Genomic DNA, 6000 nt, shown 5'->3' with positions numbered 1-6000 from the left:
AAAAAAACGTTCAGTAGCACATCTATTAATTAGTGTTCCATTTGTTATTAATAAATAATAATTGTTTATTAATTAAGAATATTTTTTATTACTAGTATCTAATTATCAGAAACACACCTTCTATATATGTTACAATTACTTACTAGTGTTGTTTATTTACATCCAAAATTTAATGCTGAGAAGACTTAAAACAACAGCAATTAACAACAAACTGAATAGCGTATACACACGTTTCTGACAGCTTACACTACAAAGAAGTGTCAATATAGGTCATTGTTCTCAGCCAATCAGAATAAGGTATTTGCTTAATTTGCATTAACTGCGGACCCAATGTGGTGGTAAAAATAGACATTGGTTTTTAGTTCCGACTTGGGTACTTCAATGAAATACTGCAGGTATGAAATTGAAAACAATGTTACACACTGTTACTGTTAGACTGCTAAATCTCGCTGGTGGTAAAATTTTGTGTTACATTTGTGTTTAATTATCTGCAGGAGGTATGACCTTTTAAATGAACTTTGAGCAAACTTGCAATTTCGTGTTATTTATAAGGTGACGAAGCTGGGGGGGGGGGGGGGGGGGTATTTACGAATAAGAGCCTAATTTCTTAAATGCTATCAAAACGGAGGGGGGGGGGGCTGATTCAAAGACATGGGCTAATTTCCGGTCAAATACGGGTAGTAGCAAGGGATCTTTTATATGCACCATCTCACAGACAGGATAGCACATACCACTGCATTTGATATACCAGTTGTGGTGCACTGGCTGGAACGACAAATATACTTAACTCCAAAAGAAACGCGAATACGTAGACTGGAGGTTTTGAGTGCACTCATTGAAATACGTCCCAAAGTTCTTAAAATAATCGTTTCTATGAAAAACTTAAACAATTCGTAAAGATGAGATTTCATGTTATTGACATGTTAAAAATCGAGGTCGCATTGTCATTTGAAATGTCAAGGCCATGGCGCTTCTTCAATGGCGTCACATGCCACTCAAACATGTCCACTAATAGCGGGTGTGTCCGCCATTGCTGGCCATGACCGCCGCACACCTCCTACCCATGGAGAGGAAGAGGTTCCTGATGAAGGCCCTGGGCACGTTGTTTGTAGGTGTCCACGACGGCCTGGCGGAGCTGCTGCTGTGTCACCACGGGAGCAGGGCGTTGGTTCATCATGCGCTGAACCTCGTCCCACGAGTGCTCGATGGGGTTCAGATCCGGGCTTAAAGCTGGCCAGTCCATGTGATGATGTTGTGCTGTGCCAGGAATGCCTGGGTGGCCCGTGCCGTGTGTGGCCTGGCGTTGTCGTGCTGGTAAACCATCTGACGGTGACCCGCGAAAAAAGGCACCACCACAGGCGTGAGCACTTCGTCGATGTAGCGCTGTGCTGTGATGCCCCTGCCGCGTCCTCGGCCGTTGTTGTCGAAGATGACAGGTTGTACACGACGTCCCCAGGATATGGCACCCCACAGCATGACGGAAGGCCCTCCCCAACGGTCCCTCTCCATAACACACGCATCTGTGAAGCGCTCACCTCGACGCCTCCACACCCTCATACGACCGTCGGCCCTATCTAAGCAGTAGCGGCTTTCGTCGGAGAAGACGATGTTCTGCCACTGTCGGTTCCGCCACTGTCGATGCAGAACAGCCCAGTTGTGTCGTGCAAGGCGGTGTCGCTGTGTGAGACGTTGTCCAATGTACGGTCGACGACAGTTCAGATGGATGGCGATCAGACGACGTCGTACCGTGGTGTAGGAAACGGGGCGGTTGTGGGTTCCCACTGTCTGCCGGGCTATTGTGGTGGCTGGTACGAACCGATCACGCATGTGAGTTCGGACGATGTAACGGTCCTGGCGCTGTGACGTCACTCTGGGACGGCCTCTACGTGGACGGTCGACGACGTTGTTGTTCTGTAGAAATCGGTCTATGAGACGGTAGATTGTCGAGACATGGACAACCTGCCTGGCATCCATTCCGGCCTCCAAATTCCCCAAAGCTCTATGTCTGTAATCAGCGTTAAGTCGTGGCATCGTTGTATCGCTACTCGTAAAATGAGTTGAACATTGCTGTCTGGCGTTTCTTTTATACCCAGGCCTGGTAGTGTTTCACGTGCAATTCGCATCTTTCATGATCCACCCGTTTTGCATTCCAGATCGATTTTGGTCGTCAATTTCAGCACGTGCGTGACGTCACACTGTACTCATTTTTTTCATGCGTTATGTGGAATTGGATACGCTGACAAGATGGCTATTGGTCAACTTAATCGATTTGTACATAGTTTATTCAAATGTGGGTTTTTTAATATTTTAAAATGTTCGCGTTTCTTTTGGAGTTAAGTATAGATCAATGGACCCACCGATGAGGATCGATCCCAAACTGACCGCCATCAAGCGAGCGCTTTACCACTGGGCATTGTCATGCCCCTCAAAGATCAACAAAGGACCATTCAACATTAACGTAATGCAGACATTTGTTTTTACCCTAATTTTTAACGGCCCTTGTCCCATCCCATAATGCATATACTACAATATAAGGTCAACCCATTGGAAATGTATTACAATAAATGCGTTCAATTTACAAAATGTATTATTATACAGAGCTCAGGAGTTTGGTGTTGCAGGGCACAATATTTCACGCGAACCGCCGTTCTGTTCGCGTGTAGGTTACGCAAAATTAAATTTACGCGAACCGCAAATCGGTTACGTCATGACCTGTAAACGTTCAGAAATTAAAACTTGCAAACTTCACGATTACAGGAAGTTTATTCATGCAGACATACTACTGGTATTCCGACAAATGTTTTAGACTGATTTTTAGACTTGATGCGCAGCAAACCAGTAAACAACGTTATATTGCAACAGTTGTAACTTGCGACCAGTCTACAGTTTTAAAACAGTTTTAAAGAAATGTGCTCGGACCGCTTGGGACGGCTAAATTTTCTGCTGCTATTTTATCTCTAAAGGAATATATGTAGACATACTATTGGATTGGCTATAATTTTACATATGTTAAAAACAGTTTTAACGTAAACAGGAATCCAAAAGTGTCACAAAAATTGAAAAATATTAACATCGCATAATGAGCTTTAAAAAAACAAAACATTTGGAACGTCACTGTAGTATATAAGTACCATCGATGAAGTGAAAGTAGCATAGTCATCGCAAAAAGGAATTCCTACAAATGAGTATTTATCTATTTCAAAGGCCCATTACGCACAGTACGCATGTGCGTAATTCAAAAACAAAATCCGGGAATAGGTCGAGGCTGTCTGTAATTGTTCTATAAAATAGACCTCTTAAAATTGACTCGAAAAAAAGATTTAAAAAAATGCATCTACAGGCATCCTGAGTTTCAAAATTTTCACAGGGGGAGGCCCCCCGAATCCCCCCGCTCGGGCACGCCTTTGGCGTGCGTAATTCTAAGAATATTTCTGGCTACGCCCCTGTATTTTGTTTCAGTACTGGGGCTAATATTCAGTTCTTTTATAATATTGTTAACTTTAGCAAGCATTAAAGACATTTTTTTTTTTTTTTTGTAAAATGTTTTCTTTTGTATTTGTTTTAAATTTATGTTTCAGCTAAAAACTATGTATTTAAAATATAATTTCAACGTAATTTTGAGGTAACCGATCAGATAACCCATGGGTTACGCAAATATAATTCACGTAACCGAACAATTGGTTACCTAGGTAAAAACCACGTGAACCGACTTTCGGTTACCTCAGATTTCGAAATATTGTCCCCTGTGTTGTATCTGATGAGTTTGATCTACATAATAATACATTTAGTACAAACAAGCGTAATATGCACTATATAACAAAAAACTACTTTGAATTTTGTGTGTTTATGTAAGTAACTTTGACCTTTGACCTAATGACCCAAACCCAATATGTGGCTATCTAGCACTACGGTCATGCAGCAGACAAATGAGGTCAGTTTGTTACATGGGGGGTGGGGGGTGTACAACTATGTATGTATGTGTGTATAATTTTATAAAATTTAAGTTAAAAAAAAGGTTTAATTGGGGGCGTGACTCTGTGCCCTCCCCCCCACCCCCCCCCCCCCCCCCCCCACCCCCACCCTGGTTTGTTAAATAGTTTGGCAGTGACACGATGAACAAAATGTGACCGTGCCCTTTGACCGGGTGACCCCCAAAACCTAGATCTTTATGGATCAGTCTAATATAAAAGTCATAAAGTAAAAGTTTAATGTTAGTTTGTTAAACAGTTTGTAGGAAATACATTGTCAATTTGTCTCCTTCTACTGTGACTGTGACCTTTGATCTTGTAACCCCAAAAGAAAGCAGAATATGGATCTGCTTAGCATAATGGCCATGATGTAGAAGTTTCAGGTTCATTTCTTGAATGGTTCCAAACGAAATACATTGACAATTGATTTTTTCTATTCATTGTGACCTTGACATTTGATCTGGTGACCTTAAAAGCAAAATATAGATCAGTGTTGCATAGTAGAAGTTTTAGGTCAGTTTGTTTAACAATTTTGTAAGAAGTGCCCAACAATTGGGTCTTTTTTGTTAGAAATACCCAACAATTGCCTCTTTTGTATGTGACCTTGACCTTTGACCTGATAATCTATTACCTACAAAGTAATATGTGCATTAGTTAGTTTGCGTAGTTTGAATTTCTTAAGTTAGAAGTTTACGGTCAATTAAGTAAACGGTTCCATAAGAAATACATTGACAATTGATTCTTTCTATTCATTGTGACCTTGACATTTGACCTGGTAACCCCAAAAGCAAAATATAGATTGGTGATGCATAGTAGAAGTTTTAGGTTGGTTTGTTTAACAATTTTTGTAAGACGTTAGATGTTTGAAGAAATTTCTTAACTACTGTTTTCATTATTAACTATGTACATGACCTTTGACCTCAGTACCTTAATATTAATCAGATGCATTCTTGTTGTATAGGGTCTGTTAACAGACAGAGGATTATAATAACACTATTCAACGATTTTGGTAAAAGTAAACCTGCTTCAATTTCACCTTTTTGGCAGTTACCCAATTTGCAGTGGTTACCATGGTAAGAGATTTTAAAAATTATAAACATTATATTAATTTAAAGGACATTTAATATTCTTAAGGTGTGTGTAATTTGAAGAATAATTAAAAAAAAATGTAGCAATAGTAACACTTTTAAAACTGTAGTTAATGCCGAAAATTATGATGAAACAAAACTGATAGTACTAATCATTTCATGTCATTTTTTATCAAATAAAGGTGTTTTCTTGGGGAAAATCCATTAAAAACATAAATATAGTTAATAAATAAAGATATAGTCTTATATTACAAGAACTTTATTAACTTAAAATTATTTTTTTATTAAGTAGTATCAAAGAACAAATCTTTTTAACTTTGTACTTGTTGCCATGGTAACATAAATAAAATAATTTATTTTAAAATATTGTAGTAAAGTAGCCAGTCCATTATTGAATACGTGTGTATATTTTCATTTCAATATGCCAAATATTAAGAGAGATATCATTAAAAATATATGATAGATCAAATTCTTGAAATTAAAAAAACAAAACAATGCAGCCTGATAATGGTTAATAATTATTGTCCTGAGAATATTTTGCGCATTTAATTTTATTATTATTTTTTTTTTAAACCAGGCAACAGCTTCGTGGGATTTCACTGGACAGTCTTAGATTACGCAGCTCAAAGGTTCTGAAAGGTCACAAGGGGAACGTACACGCTGTTGCCTTCTCTAAATATGGAATACTGGTACGGTCTATAGTTACATATAAACTGTTTTATCTTAGAAGTTTAATGGTGAAGTTGTTAGTAAAATTACTGAATTCATGCATCTTATTTCTCATCTAGGGGCGGGATGTAGCCCAGTGGTAAAGCGCTCGCTCGATGCGCGGTCGGTCTGGGATCCAGCCAGTACACTATGACTGATATATCAAAGGCCATGGTATGTACTACCCTGTCTGTGGGATGGTGCATATAAAAGAACCCTTGCTGCTAATCGAAAAG

Source organism: Gigantopelta aegis, chromosome 10 (assembly GCF_016097555.1).
Source record: "Gigantopelta aegis isolate Gae_Host chromosome 10, Gae_host_genome, whole genome shotgun sequence".
NCBI classification, from domain to species: domain Eukaryota; kingdom Metazoa; phylum Mollusca; class Gastropoda; order Neomphalida; family Peltospiridae; genus Gigantopelta; species Gigantopelta aegis.
The sequence above is the reverse complement of the archived record's forward strand: the minus strand, read 5'-3'. Positions refer to the sequence as shown.